Below are 18,134 nucleotides of genomic sequence, written 5' to 3' on the forward strand. Positions count from 1 at the left end.
TCATATATGACCAAACTCAATATGTGCCTACCATAAATGGTGTAAACCAGGGCGATTAATGACATCTACACGATATTCCATAAGGCAGCTATCAGAGCTGACCTCATAAAACAGAAAAATAAGCCTATTAGAAGAGAAAATGTTGAGAAATGGTTTGATAAAGAATGCAAGACCATCAGAAAGGACCTTAGAAATATAGCAAATGAAAAACACCGCCAACCAAACAACCCGGCCTTACCCATTAGATACAATGACATTTTAAATGAATACAAATGTACAATTAGGAACAAAAAACAAAATTATACCCACATGAAACTTGAATATATTGAAAACGCCATTAATCAAGATCAATTCTGGAATATGTGGAACAAGTTCAACACAAAACTACAACAACCATTACCCATTCAAAATGGTGATATCTGGAAAACACATTTTGAAAACCTTTACAAAGACATACCAATTAAACAAATTAGACAAGAACAAAATTTTATAAAAGAAAAACTCCAAACATTAGAACAAACAATTAAAGACAACCAAAACCCTCTTGATTCTCCAATTACTTGGGAAGAATTGATCACACAGACAAAATCTCTCCAGCCGAGGAAAGCTTGTGGTCCAGACAGCATTAAAAACGAGTTGCTAAAATGCAGCACCCCAGAGATGCAGGCTGCAGTGTTAAAGCTGTTCAATATTGTTCTAAAGGTTATATCCAGCATTTCACTCCTAAATTAGTAGTGATATTGATAGTATCACTACTAATTTACTGTTCATCTGTTATAATGGCGAACATATCGGATGTGTGTCTAACGTTACCTCTGAGTGCAGGTGAGGACACATTCGAGCTGATTTCGGTACGATTGGAGCTGGAATAGGTGGAGAAACAGATCCGTGGTCTGCTGGAGAAACAAGCCGAGCTGCGGGATCGGCGATCAGCGCTTGAAACGTCACGCGCCGATGCTCATAAGTCAGTGGTTAGTAACTTTTTGACTCCGACTTCGTCTAATCCGTGCGTTTCTCTGCCCAGGAGGACGCGATCATCTCTGGCATCATTCACTCCGGCACCGACACAACACCATGGACCCTGGGTGATCCCACAGCGAAAGACACGAGCCAGGACCAGAGCAAGAACCTCTCCGCCCCTCCCGGTCTTCGAGATCTCCACCCGGAACCGCTTCTCCCCCCTTCGCGAGTCGGAACGCGACGACGCCGTGATCATCGGCAGTTCCATGGTCCGTCATGTCCGCGCTACCTCAGGTAAGGTTACAGTGCGGACTCACTGCTTTCCTGGTGCTCGTGTTCTTGATGTCGCCGCACAGGTTCCCGAGATCCTGAACGGTGACGAGCGCGTCGGAGCAGTAGTGCTGCCCACGGGAGTAAACGACATCAGGCTACGGCAGACGGAGGTTCTGAAGAAGGACTACAAGAGCCTGATTGAGACGGTACGCAGCACAGCGCCTGAGGCAACGATCATCGTGTCTGGACCGCTTCCCACGTACCGACAAGGACAGGAAAGGTTCAGTAGATTATTTGCACTAAATGAATGGTTAATGTCATGGTGTAATGAACAGAAACTGCTCTTTGTAAATAATTGGAATCTGTTCTGGGAGCGACCTAGGCTCTACCGTGCTGATGGCCTGCACCCCAGCAGAATCGGAGCGGCTGTTCTGTCGGACAACATCTCCAAGACGTTACACACCATATGACTAGAAAATCAAAGTCCAAATCACAGTCTTTGCTGTGCCAAATTAATTGAAATAAGTAGTGTAGAACATTATATAGAAACTGTGTCTATTCCTCGTTTAGTGAGGCCATATAATAAATCTACTGTAGGATCTAGGGAAAATCTTATTGTAATTAAACCTGAAAATCTAAATATCAGTGAACAAAAACAATTTCTAAAACTAGGTCTTCTAAACATTAGATCGCTCACACCTAAGGCGGTTATTGTAAATGAAATGGTCACAGATAATAGCTTCGATGTACTTTGCCTTACTGAAACCTGGCTTAAACCAAATGATTATTTCGGTCTAAATGAGTCCACTCCACCAGGATACTGTTATAAGCATGAGCCCCGTCTGATCGGTCGTGGCGGCGGTGTTGCAACAATCTATAGAGATATTCTTAATGTTATTCAGGAAACAGGTCACAGGTTTAATTCATTTGAAGTACTTGTACTAAATATTACGCTCTTAGATGTAAGAAAGAAATCCCTATTATCTCTAGCCTTGGCTACTGTATATAGACCTCCAGGGCCCTATGCTGATTTCCTAAAAGAGTTTGCAGAGTTTCTCTCAGATCTATTGGTCAATACCGATAAAGCAATAATTGTTGGAGATTTTAACATACACGTAGATAACAAAAATGATGCGTTAGGGACTGCGTTTACAGATTTATTAAACTCTTTTGGGGTCAAGCAAAACGTCAGTGGTCCCACTCATCGTCTAAATCATACACTAGACTTATTTATATCATATGGAACCAATCCAACTGATATAGATATTATACCGCAAAGTGACGATCTCACTGATCATCACATGGTAACTTGTATAATACGTACTGCTGAAATTTGTCATGTTGCGCCACGTTATCGACCAGGCAGAACAATCGTTCCAACCACTATAGATAGATTCTTAAATAGCTTACCTGATCTATCTCAGCTGCTCAGTGAACCCAAACAAACAGATGAACTAGAGGAAATGACTAGCAGTTTGAGCACCATTTTCTCTAGTACATTAGATATTGTTGCACCAATTAGATTAAAAAAGGTTAGAGAGAAAACTAAAGCACCTTGGTACAACAGTGCTACGCATGTTATCAAGAGAGAAACTCGTAACTTAGAGTGTAAATGGAAACAAACTAATTTAGAGGTCTTTAGATTCTCGTGGAAAGACAGTATGTCACGTTATAAAAAGGCTCTAAAAGCAGCCAGGGCTGAGCATCTCCACAAACTAATAGAAAATAACCAAAATAATCCAAGGTTTTTATTTAACACCGTGGCTAGACTAACAAATATACAGACATCACCAGAGCAAAATATTCCGTTACAGTATAGTAGTAATGATTTTATGAACTACTTTAATGAGAAAATAGAAAGCATCCGTAACACAATTGTAAATGTACACTCTTTTATGGTGTCTTATGATTCAGCCTCAATTATCGCCCCTCTGGAACAACTACACCGCTTTACAACTATAGGACAGGAAGAGCTAAATAAACTTATCATTGCATCGAAACCAACAACATGTTTATTAGATCCAATACCCACTTAACTACTGAAAGAAGTGTTACCTGTAGTGGAAGAGCCTCTTCTCAATATTATTAACTCGTCTTTATTTTTAGGTCATGTTCCAAGAATATTCAAGCTGGCAGTAATAAAACCTCTCATTAAGAAACCGCAATTAGACCCAAATAACTTAGCAAATTACAGACCCATTTCAAAACTTCCATTTATGTCTAAAATACTAGAAAAAATTGTGTCCGCTCAATTGTGCTCTTTCTTGCAAGAAAATGAGATATATAAAAAATTCCAGTCAGGATTCAGACCGCATCATAGCACAGAAACTGCGCTAGTTAAAATTACAAATGATTTACTTTTAGCTTCTGACCAAGGCTGTATCTCAATACTAGTTCTACTCGATCTAAGCGCTGCGTTCGACACTATCGATCATAAAATACTCCTGGATCGACTACAAAACTACACTGGTGTTCAGGGACAGGCATTAAGCTGGTTTAGATCGTACTTATCAGACCGTTATCATTTTGTCTGTTTAAATGGGGAAAAATCAAAGATAACGTCAGTAGACTATGGAGTGCCGCAAGGATCGGTGTTAGGCCCTCTGCTATTCTCAATATATATGCTCCCACTTGGTAATATTATAAGAAAACATGCAATTAATTTCCACTGTTATGCTGATGACACTCAATTATATATTTCATCACGGCCAGATGAAAACACTAACTTATCAAATTTGACAGAGTGTCTCAAAGATATAAAATGCTGGATGACGCGTAATTTCCTGCTACTAAATTCAGATAAAACGGAGGTATTACTTATTGGTCCAAAAAACTACCCACAAACTCACTTACAATACAACTTTAATATAGAAGGATGTCCAGTTACTTTATCCACTACAGTAAAAGACCTGGGTGTTATCCTAGACTGCAACTTGTCTTTCGAAAATCATATTTCATATGTTACAAGAACAGCCTTTTTCCACCTTAGAAACATTACAAAGCTACGTAACATGCTATCTGTTTCTGATGCAGAAAAGTTAGTTCATGCATTCATGACCTCGAGACTAGATTATTGTAATGCTATATTAGCTGGCTGTCCTGCATCCTCAATAAACAAGCTACAGTTAGTGCAAAATGCAGCTGCTAGAGTTCTTACTAGGTCAAGAAAATATGATCATATAACACCAATTTTATCATCTCTACACTGGTTACCTATCAAGTTCCGTATCAATTACAAAGTACTATTACTGACCTATAAAGCCCTAAATGGTTTAGCTCCTGTGTATTTAATGGACCTTCTATCGCCCTACAATCCATCACGTTCTTTAAGATCACTAAATTCGAGGCTTCTGGTCATTCCTAGGATATCTAAGTCCACTAAAGGAGGAAGGGCGTTCTCACATTTAGCTCCAAAACTCTGGAATAGCCTTCCTGATATTGTTCGAAGCTCTGACTCGCTGTCCCAGTTTAAAACTAGATTAAAGACGCATCTCTTTAGCCAAGCATTTACATAATGCTTACCTTTTATACCACTGCTGAATCAGATCAAATGCATTTAATATTATAAAACTTGAAGAGTCTGTAGGTTATTTGTATAAGTTGCATAGTATTTACAGTCATTACGTTCCTGTGTATATTGCGTGAATGACTGGTGGTTGGGTAGATATTGTGTTTTGCGGTAGTTGGTATGCCATACGGAACCGTTGCCACTGAACCTGCATTAACGACGACAGTGGGGCTCGACAGCCTTAGTCAAACGGGTCAGCGCGTATGGTTGGGTTGCGGAGAGATTGTGAGATTGTGGTTGGGTCTCAGCAGCAGGAGGGATGTAGAGGTCAGTAAGCAGGGCTGAGTTGAGTGGGGGACGGAGGGGGGTGACTCTGGGACGCAAGAATCACTGTCTTCATGTTTTTTATCATTTACGCCCGTGTTATGGAAATCATTATGAACAGCAGCTACGCTAATTATTTTCCCTTTTTGCTTTTCTGCTGTTATCTCGGGACGCGAGTCCCGAGAAAAACGGCGTTCGTCAGCTCCAGTTTGTATCCAGCCTTTCACAGAGACTTCAGATACGCCAATCACAAAGCCTGTGAAGAGACGACTCAACACCGGCGATATGGACCCTCTATGGTGGACGGCACTGATCCTCAACAACTCGTCTCAACACCGGCGTGATTACTTGGACTTCCAAAAGATGGAAATGGATAAATATTCTAAATGTTCCGATCCAATCTGACTTGTAATGCTGCCCGAATCATAAATCATGCACTGTTCCTTCGTTGGCCAGAGGAGAACTGGCCCTCCGACTGAGTCTGGTTTCTCCCAAGGTTTTTTTCTCCATTCTGTCACCTGATGGAGTTTTGGTTCCTTGCCACTGTTGCCTTGGCTTTTGGCTTGCTTAGTTGGGGACATTTAATATTCAATAATATTACTGATCTGCCTTGCTTAAGGTGGACGTTGCCTCAATTTTCTTTTAGAAACAAACTGTTATATTATTTTCATGTTATCACTGTGAAGCTGCTTTGATACAATCTGTATTGTAAAAAGCGCTATATAAATAAAGGTGACTTGACTTGACTTAAAGTCAGGATGTTTTCCTGACATCTGGTGTAAAGGGCTCATTTCCCCCATTCATAAGAGTGGGGACAAATCAGACCCTAATAACTACCGTGGCATCTCTGTCAGCAGCTGTCTAGGCAAATTATTCTGTAGCATTCTAAATAAAAGAATGCTAGATTTCATTGAGGAACACTCCATCTTAAGTAAAAGTCAGATTGGTTTCCTCCCAAAACACCGCACCACTGATCATATATATACCTTACACACATTAATTAATAAACATGTACACCAAACTAAAAATGGTAAAATATTCTCTTGTTTCATTGATTTCAGAAAAGCTTTTGATTCTATTTGGCATGAAGATCTCTTTTACAGACTTCTACAGTGTGGTTTAGGGGGCAAAATGTATGATCAAGTTTAATATATGTATTTAGAAAATATGTGTGCTGTTAAAATTGGCAACAAACAAACTGATTTCAAACAAACTGATGTCATTGAACACAGCATGAGCTATACCTACCTTGGTATAACCATATCAGCATCAGGGAGTTTCAACATGGCAGTGAATGCACTAAAAGAAAAAGCTCGAAGAGCTATAAATGCAATTAAAAGAAAATTCTATAACTTCCAAATTCCAATTAAAATCTGGCTTAAAATATTTGACAGTGTCATCCAGCCCATTGCGCTGTACGGTAGTGAAATATGGGGTCCACTCAGTCATCAGAGCTATACCCGTTGGGACAAACACCCAACAGAATCTCTTCATGCAGAATTTTGCAGATACATTCTACACGTACACAGAAACAAACCAACAAATGCATGCAGAGCAGAATTAGGCAGATACCCACTGATAATTAACATCCAAAAGAGAACACTCAACTTTTTTAACCCCCTGAAATCCAGCCCCCAAGACACACTTCACTCCAAGGCCCTCCGAACCCAGGAGCTGAGCCCAGAAAAGAGTCACCTATGTCAACTGGTACTCAGACAAACTGCCCCACGTCAGAGACATTCTGAGCAGCCTCAGAACAACACTGCCTTCCAAACACCAATCAGAGTCAAGCAAATCATAGCACAATGCAAAGAAACCTATCCGGAACATTGGAAAGAAGAAACTAAAAGCCAAAGTAGACTAGAATGTTATCTGACCCTAAAAAGAGATTATAAATTAGCAGAATATCTCTCTACTGTCAGAGATAGAAAGCAGAGACAGATCCTAACCAGGTACAGGCTCAGTGATCAAAAAATCATGGCAACCAAAAGAAAACAGAACGTGTGATCACTGTTTGACAGGTGAGGTTGAGACAGAGATGCACTTTCTCCTACAATGTGAAGCGTTCAAAGACACAAGGAACCTTTACTTTAACAAATTTAACTATATAATCCCAAATTTCAAAGACCTGAATAAAATTAATCAATTATCTTTCTCAAATATGTACAAACATGCCACAACCTGAGGGGCAGTGAGTGACCGACACACACACACACACAAATATATCCAAACATTGTGTTAAATGTTTATATATAATATATATATTTTATTTGTATATTTTGTATATGCTTTGGCAACATTGTTTCAAAAACTTTCATTCCAATAAAGCCCCTTTGAATTGAATTGAATTGAATTGAGAGAGAGAGAGAGAGAGAGAGAGAGAGAGAGAGAGAGAGAGAGAGAGAGAGAGAGAGAGAGATAGAGAGAGAGTGTGTTTAGCTATGTTTGGGAATATACTATGGTATTACTTGAACTACTTTTGCAGGATGTAGTAAAGACTGTGCACAGTCAGCACATTACACAAGAGATACCTTAATGAGCTGCTGTACTACAGTTCAAACGTTTGGGGTCGGTAAGATTTAAAGATTTTTGAAAGAAGTCTCTGCTGCTCACCAAGGCTAGCCTGGGAAAACCATGACGAACAAGAGCTCATTCAAGCCCATTTCCAATTTTTCCAAATCGAGGCACCAATCACAAACATTGAGGCGGGCTTTACACGATGACAATAGCGCAGTGACGTTGAAGCGTCATCTCCTTCATTGCTCTGATTGATTTTAGGTCTATCCAATTACGCCCAGAGGCACTTGAGTGACGTCCGTTGGTGACGCCTCTTTGGAAATGGGCTGTGAATGAACCTTACCCAGAATTTTTTTTGAAATTTCTCTTTGGAAATGGGCTGTGAATGAACCTTACCCAGACACACACAGTTACAACTGAGAATGGTCTGGTGTCATCACGCTACACCAAGGCTGCATTTATTTGATAAAAAATACAGCAAAAACTGTACTACTCTAAAATATATTCACATAGAAAACAGTTATTTTAAAGGTGCTCCAAGCGATGTCGGGTGACGTCACTTCTTGCGCACGTGCATCGATATTGACTACCAGCTATATACAGCGTGCGATCCTCGAAAATCCAGTGTATTCTAATAATAACTTAGCTCTCCTTACTAGCTAGGCTCCTTGCATGCTGGCTAATAACTTTTTTAAAGCTGGGTCTCCAACATTGACAGCGCTGTGTTGGACAGATTTGTGCAGCGGTGTTCCATGAGGGAGAGAGAGAGAGAGAGGGGCGAGCGAGAGGTAGTGCTGCGCGAATGCGCTACGGCGCTCTGCAATCAAATACGATTTTAAATAGGCTTAGAAAAAAAAAATAAAAAAAAAAAAAAATGAACAATTGAAAATCAATGTGTGGCGGTCAGTGTTGATATTGTGGCAGGCCGCCACAAATAAATGAACGTATGGGAAACCCTGAAGTGCAATTTATTTCTGTAATGAAAGCAGAATTTTCAGCATCATTACTCCAGTCTTCAGTGTCACATGATCCTTCAGAAATCATTCTAATATGATGATTTGCTGCTCAAGAAACATTTCTGATTATTATCAATGTTAAAAATTTGAATTTCTTTCAAATAAAAGAAAAAAATCGTACTGACCCAAAACTTCCACATTTTTATCTCCTAGAAAAAGTAGACAAGCAACATAATTTGACAACAATGTAACATACTCATGGTCGCATTAACAATAGGGCTAGGCAGGCTAAAGCCCCGGGCCCGAGCAAGGAGGGGTTGACTACTACTAGCCATCTGATTGCCAAAGCCTTACCACGCCCCCCACAAATTAGCCCTTTTATTTAGTGGCGCTTTGCTGTATATTCCATGTATTATCATGGAATCATTATCATTAATGTTATAGTGACCGTTCGCAAAGACCCGCCTTTTTTAGTTACTACGTGACAAGCCAGGCGGCTCTCACGAGTCACGCACATCATGTTCTCACTCACGCAGTGAAAAATACATTGCGGGGCAAAGACTGACGTTACACTGAGTGACTACGCGCCAACGTACAAGAGAGAGCTCAGAGCAGCTTACTGTTGATATGAAACAAAGTCTCAACCCTCAAATATTGTCATTTAAGTAATTTAAACAATACCGTTTTTCAAATTCAAGTCCACCGAAGTTAATCTACTGACAGCTTTGTTGTCGGACAAAATTGAGCATTCGGCGTTATGATTGGTCAGGTCGCCTGTCAATCAAACCCCCTTGGGCAGCAGGGCATGGTGAATTGAAACATCACGTTTTAATTTGATATACCAGTCAAACACATTTAATGTATATTTAACTTGTGAACGACCGACCTGCTGCTGCACGTAGGCCTATCAGATGATGGCTGCCTGCGCCTTATTAGAATATACGCATCAACCAATCAATCGCCTCCACTCTTCACTTCATTCAAGACTATTCTTAAAATTGTCACGCAATATCTTCGTCTTCGATAGCATAGCTAAAAATGTAATCTTAAAAAAAACATGTTTGAGTGGGGCTCAAAAAAGGATTTTTTTAAAAAGCTGAACAGCAGAGGAAACATGAGCTGCTCAGTAAAATCCCCAAGTTATCTGGTTAACTTGATGGATGTATGATATTGCTTTTTTGGTTTGATCAAACTCTATATTCGCCTAAAGGGCTGGCGATAATATATCTGGTAGAAATATGTCAATTTTGCTGCGCCATCATGATGTAAGTTTATAATTTAAACGCGTTTTTAAGCATTGTGTTTTATTATTTTAAATAAATTATTTTAAACTGCTCAGGCACAGTAAGAAGCAGTGGGAGAGAATTCATTTTGTAAATGCTAGTTTTGAGACCATGGTGAACTTGAGACGGTTTTTGCCCAGCGCACTTGAGTTCCGACCCTGAGGTCTTAAAGTGACAGAAGCTGCTAATAAAGCTGCTGTCGCCATTTGTGTCAATAATGTTAATCAAACATCAGAAGGAATTACTGCCCTTGACTGAATCACTTTTGTAAAATAAATAAGAAAGAATGTTGAATTTATAGTGAAAACTATGTATTTGATTACTTTATACGATATATGTGGGGTTTCTCTCTGTAGTTGGTGACCTAAAGTGGTGGGGGGGGGGGGGGCCTGCAGTAACTCATAGCCCTGGGGCCCAGTGAGCTCTTAATGCGGCCCTGAACATACTGTTTGAAATGTACACACACGCACACACTTACATACACGCGCACACACACTGCAGTACTCCAGTATTCCACTCCAAACAGCCAAGATTTGTCCGATACTGAACACAGTTTTACGGGTCTTTCCACTGAAACAATGTAACAGTAAACAGCACATACATCACCTGATATGCTGTACTACAAAGTTCACTAACCTCTCACACTTACAACTCTCACACTACAAGCAATTTACAGCTGTAACATCTGCTAGCACCTCTCTTGCTTGCCAATAAATATGATCACACACACACACAAGCAGTTATGCCTTCCAGCTCTTTTCAAGACTACTGGCTTTTATTACAGAGCGCAGCAGCCGCCCACATGATCACATTAACACACACTCAACTACACACGCTGACAGAAACTCATTCAAGTGTTCAGTGCCCCACGCCACGGGTCCGATTGCCAGTGGATCTCAGAGAGATGAACGTTTCCATGCAGCCACAGGGAGGAGTGTGTGAGTGTGTGTCTGTGTGCTGCGGGCGAGACTGTTCTGATCCTGAACAAATAACATGGAAACAAAGCAAACGTTTTTTATGGATGTCCAATCCAATACACATATACTGTACATCCTTTGTATATTAGGCTACTTCTAAAGACGAGTGTGCGAACTGCACATTACCCTTGTGAAAAAGAAGTGTGCTTAATTGCATTTAAATGTACGCCTCTTGTATGTATCTTTTTTGAACTGTTCTTGCAGATAAAATAATAAGGAAATAAAAGGTCACTGTCACAATTGTTTATGTTTGCATTGTGCCTTATTTCCTGCGTTTACTTCTGTTAAATTCCCGTTCCCTATGTTCACATTGACTGTTAGTTGCTATGGTTACTGATTGATTTGGTTCACCTGTTTCTCATCTAGTTTTCTTAGCTTGTAGCCTGCATATATACTATGCTTCAGTTTCTCATGGTCATGTTCTCGTTCACGTTTATGTGTGGTTAGCTTTTCTTCTGTTATTTTGTGTTTTAATTTTGTAAATAAAGACTATGTAGTTTCTGAAATTGTCCCTTCATCTTCATCATCATCATGCTTGTTTAAAACCACAGTTTATGACGGTCACTTAAGTGTACTTGAAGACAGTACACATTCATTGTGTTTTAATATTTTGTTGTGCTTTAAAGAAGTATTTATTTTGATGCGTTGACTGACATACTAAAGCACAAGTATTTAATTATCAATCCCATGAAGCATTGAGAACAGCATAACGGAATTTAAAACAATGGAGAAATATATAACTACTCATTTACAAATGTTGATTATATGTATAAAAACAATATATAATATGCACAAAAATTTCTGTATTTTGAAAGCGTAGGGAGACCAACGTGATTATGTCATTCGCAGTGCATCATGGGAGTGGACGGGGTTTAAGAGCTCTTATGGAAATTGTTGTTTTATTCCTGTCTATCTGATTGGTATAGTTTTCTGTACAGTATCATGGGTAATGTAGTTTTTCACCAGAAATTCCACTGTTAAACACTATGAAACTCACCGAGTGGTCTGGGGTGTTCACTGATATGCTCACGCAAAAATCGCTGCAAAAGATGCTTTCCAACAGGTTTTATCGTAGTTTTTGGAAGAATGTTCCGGTTGTGAGGCGTTTGGAAAAATAGGTCCACAGTTTTACAACGAATGGTAAAACACCTGATGGAAAGCATCTTTTGCAGCGATTTTTGCGTGAGCATATCAGTGAACACCACAGACCACTCGGTGAGTTTCACGTCTTTGTAAACCAAAGTTTAATTCGTTTATATGAATGATTGTTCCAGTGCACCTATGAAACCATTGTGTTGGTGGGGGGGGGGGGGGGGGGGGGCTAATTGTATTTAATATCAATTTAAACTATAATACATTTGATCTAATTGGAATTAACATGCAATTAAGTGTCCGAAAACATTACATTCAGTTCACACTTAATTATGTTCTTAATTATGTTCTAAGTATATTATTCCCCTAATAAGTGGGCTCTATTAAGTATAAAAGTACTGTATACTATGCTAAAGTGCACTTCTTATTCATAAAGGCAGGTATTTTATAACTGCTTGAAACTAATGGATGAGCCAGACTGTTTTAGGCAATAAACACTACGTTGAAAATAAAAATATATTCTGAATATTCTGAAATGAGAAGCTGGATTGAATTGTGGCGCACGTGTGTGTGTGTGTGTGTGTGTGTGTGTGTGTGTGTGTGTGTGTGTGTGTGTGTGTGTGTGTGTGTGTGTGTGTGTGTGGTAAGAACGCAGCATTGTTCTCTCTCTCTCTGCACCTTATTCCCCTTCATCTTCCTCTCAGCTCTCTCTTGTTCTTTCGGGGTTTTCTGGTGATGTGTTGTGCTTTATTAGCATGAGAAGATGCTCTGTAGCTAAAGCATGAAATCTGCCTCCTTCTCTCAAACCATTACTCCACTCCTTCTCCTTTCATTTCTCTTTTCCTGTCTGTTACAAATTGACAACAATGCAACAATGAAATATTATTGGTATTTTTCAAAAGACTTGCGATGAAGCTGCGGAAAGGCTGCGTGTTACCGTGATTTTACCATGTCCGGGGTGTTATTGGGCATGATGGGAAGCAGATTAAAATCATTTATTATTAATGAGTGGAATGAACAATTCTGCCAGCAGCGAATATTAGGATGTTTCAAACAGAATAGGGGATATGTGTGCGTTTATAGTCAATTTACAAATGCTTTGCAAATGGCTAATCCAATCCAATTTGACTATCGCTTTAATAATAATATTGTAGTTAATTTATGTTCATTTATAAATGTTTCTGTAACACTTAATTTTACTGTGTCCTTGTGACAAATGTTAGATGTACTAACTGTAGTAATAACAGTAAATTAAGCATAATTACATGCAACTAACTCTAATCCTAACCCCATGTTCTTAATTATTATTACTCAGTATGTAAATGTATAATTAAAATAAAATGTAACCACATTTCTTCTATCTGATCTTATTACGGGAGACAACTACAAGTAAATAATTTGTGTATAATGTATATCCCACAATGCAATTTACTCACAATAACCTTTCATTTTCCTGTGATGCACAAACAGGATTTGATATCATTCACGATTTTAAACGTCCCCTTCTATGGAGGTAGTTTTGTTTCTTTATTATTCAATCAAAAAATATATTTTCAATTAAAAAAACCTTCACTTCAATAAAAGAAAAACTTTTCAATCCAAGAAATAAAGTATTTGAATCCAAAAATATATTTGGGACTCAAAAAAATACATTTGAACACTGCTTTTCTTTGATTGAAAATGTTTTCTTTGATAGAAGTCCGTTTTGTTTTGTTTAAAGCAACCTTTTTAATTGAAGTAACATTGTTTTTTGATTGGACCATATAATAGGTAGGACATTTGTGTCTTTATCATTCAATCAAAAAAGAAGTTGCTTCAAACAAACAAACAACAGAATCAATAAAAAAGTCACTTCAATGAAAAGATAAAAATTTTCAAATATAGAAAATCGTTTTTGAATGCAAATAAAATATTTGAGACTCCAAAAATTGCATTTGAACACTTTTTTTTTTTTATTGAAAATGTTCTCTTTGATTGAAGTAATCTTTTTTGTGTTTGGGCCATACATGGGTAGGACATTTGTGTCTTAATCATTCAATTCCAAGAAAGTTGTTTCAATCAAAAAAAAAAAATTTCAATCAAAGAAAAAACTGTTCAAATGCAAAAAAAAAATTACCCCGTGAATAAAAAAAAATTGAAGAGAATGTGTTTTTTCGTTGTTTTTGTTTTTTTATTTGAAGTGAAAAAAATTTAGAAGTTCAAATTGTTTTGATTGAAAAAGTGAAAAAAGTGTTGAAGTTCAGATTTTTTCGTTTGAATCACTTTTTTTTTTGAAGTGCAAAAAGTTTTGAAGTTAAATTTTTTTTGATTGAATCATTTTGACACAAACGTTGCGCAGTGGGCGGGTGCTTCTCTATTGGTCAGACATGTTTGATTGACAAGTGTCTACACCAACGACATCTTTCTGACAAATAAGTCATGTTCGCCACTCGCCAGCAAGCTTTTTGCCAGCAAGTGGAGGGAGCAGCCGTGAAGTTCGTTATCCTGAAGCTACAGATCTATCTCTGTGAGCCTTGCAGCGGCCGAGTACAGGGGTAGTGAACTGATGATCAAATGAGTGTTCCAATTATTTGTAATTTTGGTTTATAGTCAATCTTGCACCTAGCACCCTAAAACCAAGTGATGTACGCAGTTGTGGTCATGATTATTTTCAGGAATTGAATAATCTGTTCCATATTTTGTATTTGCTGTCTATTGTTGAAAATGACAATAAATACACAATCATACATCAAGTTAAACAATCTGTTATTTTTTTCTTTATCTATGTGTGTGCATTAATTCTATCTATCTATCAATCTATCTATCCATCCATAAATACGTATCCATAAACTGATATCAGTTTGTCTAATGAGTGCACACTGCACACACTAGCTCAAAAAGAGTAGACTTGTCTACTATTTTTATGTCCTGCGACTTGTTTGAGCTTCCACGGTTGCCGTAGTTCCGCTGTAGTGAGAGCGCAGCGGTTGCGAGTTAGCAACATGCACGCGCAATATTTGCTAGTGATAGTCAGTTCGAGGCTTCGTGAAGCAATGAAACAGTTGAAACAAATGGTCTATATTGTTTCGAGGCTTCGAATCAATCCGACACCCGTCTCAACGGTGACACCTAGTGGTCACTTGCAGGTGTTGATCTGAAACAACCTTGACGAGCCATGAAAATTTGTTGTTTTTTTATTATTGTACTTTTCTAATATGTTAATCTTGTAACCTATAGGCTCCTCCCTGTGCATAATGTTATTTTGGTCCTGCAAAATGAATATTAATAAAATAAATCAAGCCACAATGTCTCACTTTTTTACATATTTTTATTCAAAAATATACATTTTTCTGCTGTGGAAGGACTTCGCCTACTTCTTTTTTTACAGATAATTTCTCCAGCCTTTGAAAAAATCCTCTCACAAGGGACACTTGTTGCTGGCATGCAAAGATATTTTTTAGCTAGGACATACAAATGAGGAAAGATTACTGCTCTCTCTTTCCAGTAAGTTAGTGGATCATGAGTTCTGGGCAAATACGCATCGTTGATGTATTTTTTCAATTCCACTGTGGCATCAGCTGTAGCATTGTGTATCATCTGGGTTTGATGGATACGAGTAAAAAAAAGTTCCCATAAAATGCCCTGTGTTACTACTGGTGTTGATGTTGATGGTGATGGTGATAATGTTGATGGTGATGGATACATCTATGCATACCTTGCTTAGATGGCCCAGCAGTGTCAGTAGCAGGCCTAGGTACAGGGGGGAATGCCATCCTCTGCACCCTGCAAAATGGCAGGATGAGTGCTCCTCAAATGGCGCATCATGGATGATGTATTGTTGCAGTAGGCGAGCTGCCGATCACAATACACATCTCACTTTATTTGGGGTTTCTAAATGGAAATGCTCCCACACCACAGATGTACGGCATCTCTTCTGGGGAGCCTCCATTTTATCTATCTATCCAAATCTATCTAGATACTAAAACTAAAACATCTACTAAACTGACAGCGCTGTGGGCATTTGTCTGTTCTTTGAGCACTAATGACGTTACTTAGTAGAACATAAGACAGCACTAGCACATAGCAAGCTGCTGTGGTGGGGGGGGGGGGGGGGGGGGGTTTGGGGGGGGGTTACTTTGCTATCCTGCCTGAATATATTTAGATATCTAACCTAACACCATCAAAAAATTCCTCAACGTGAAGTTCCACTCCCTCCACTTGCTTGCAAAAAGCTTGCTGGCGAGTGGCGAACATGACTTCTTTGTCAGAAAGATGTCGTTGGTGTAGACACTTGTCAATCAAACATTTCTGACCAATAGAGAAGCACCCGCCCAATGCGGAACGTTTGTGTCAAAATGATTCAATCAAAAAAATTTGAGCTTCAAAACTTTTTGCACTTCAAAAAAAAAAAGCGATTCAAACGAAAAAAATCTGAACTTCAACACTTTTTTCACTTTTTCAATCAAAACAATTTGAACTTCTAAATTGTTTTCACTTAAAAAAAATGATTCAATCAAAACAATTTGAACTTCTACATTTTTTTCACTTCAAATAAAAAAAACAAAAACAACGAAAAAACACATTCTCTTCAATACTTTTTTTATTCAAGGAGTAATTTTCTTTTGCATTTGAACAGTTTTTTCTTTGATTGAATTTTTTTTTTTTTGATTGAAACAACTTTCTTGGAATTGAATGATTAAGACACAAATGTCCTACCCATGTATGGCCCAAACACAAAAAAGATTACTTCAATAAAAGAGAACATTTTCAAAAAAAAAAAAAAAAAGTGTTCAAATGCAATTTTTGGAGTCTCAAATATTTTATTTGCATTCAAAAACTTTTTTCTATATTTGAAAATGTTTATCTTTTCATTGAAGTGACTTTTTTATTGATTCTGTTGTTTGTTTGTTTGAAGCAACTTCTTTTTTGATTGAATGATAAAGACACAAATGTCCTACCTATTATATGGTCCAATCAAAAAACAATGTTACTTCTAGGGATGGCCCGATACCGATACTGGCATCGGGGATCGGGTCGATACTGTCCTCATATACTCGTACTCGTACTCATAAAAATTCGCCGATACCACGCCCCGATACCACATACATTTTGCGAAACGAAACTGGCCGCCGCGAGTGCTTTGTCGAGGTGAACTGAGGCATAGGGACGTGCACTCCCAACGCAAAAGAGTGCGGCGCGGCACTAGATCTGATGGCCGAGTGCGAGCGCGGGCGCGGGCGGTAATGCACTCACTCTGTGTGTGCGGGTTCCGGGAGAATAAAACGATCCGCGGGACTCCCGCAAACTAGACATAACTATGAATACAACATATTAAAACTAATAGATTTTCATTCATCTGTTGCAGAAAAGCAAGAAGAACAACTAAAACAAAATAGAAACGATTTACAGGCCAGAGTTTCTATTCATAACATGTTTGCAGCGTTGAGCGATGTAGCCAATCACAGACATGTGTGTTGATTTCTTGAACGCAATGGCTAATCAGAAGCATTTAAGATAGACTCCCCTCACCGCTCAAAACTTTTTTGTTCAGTGCTGAATTCTGTATGCTGGCAAATCCTCTAATTATAACAAACAAAGTGTGGATATTATGAAAGATTCATTGTGCAGTCAGCTTCATTGATAATAACAGATGTGTGAGATCGCGATGAACTGTCAGCTTTTTAGGAATTAGACTATTAAGGGAGCGCACTTTGGGCGCATTCAGTCATGTCAGACCATGCACGCAGTAACTGCTTGCTTTTATGTTAAATTAACAGTGGTTTGTGTGTTAATACATTTATTATTTTACTCATTATTATTTATTTTTAGACTTGTTAAAACAAGCAGAGAAGAAAATAAAAACAGTCTTCTAACCTGTGTTCTAAAATAGTCTTCTGTCTTCTTTTCTGGGAGCCTATAGTTACTTTTGCGGTAGAAATATCGGTATCGGTACTCGATATCGGCAAGTACACAAATGTAAATGCTCGTACTCGTATCGGTTTGAAAAAAAATGGTATCGGGCCATCCCTAGTTACTTCAATTAAAAAGGTTGCTTTAAACAAAACAAAACGGACTTCTATCAAAGAAAACATTTTCAATCAAAGAAAAGCAGTGTTCAAATGTATTTTTTTGAGTCTCAAATATATTTTTGGATTCAAATACTTTATTTCTTGGATTGAAAAGTTTTTTTTTATTGAAGTGAAGGTTTTTTTTAATTGAAAATATATTTTTTGATTGAATAATAAAGAAACAAAACTACCTCCTT

At 38.3% G+C, this 18,134-nt stretch overlaps 1 protein-coding gene across 5 annotated transcripts in view; it reads right to left on the reverse strand.

Annotated features, from left to right (window-relative positions):
* The window catches only part of dlg4a (discs, large homolog 4a (Drosophila)), a 205,046-nt gene that overhangs the window by 39,808 nt on the left and 147,104 nt on the right, over nt 1-18,134 (reverse strand). The window lies entirely within an intron of this gene.

Source organism: Siphateles boraxobius, unplaced genomic scaffold (genome assembly GCF_051911475.1).
Source record: "Siphateles boraxobius isolate OS27281-9 unplaced genomic scaffold, OSU_SipBor_1 56, whole genome shotgun sequence".
Taxonomy (NCBI): Eukaryota; Metazoa; Chordata; class Actinopteri; order Cypriniformes; family Leuciscidae; genus Siphateles; species Siphateles boraxobius.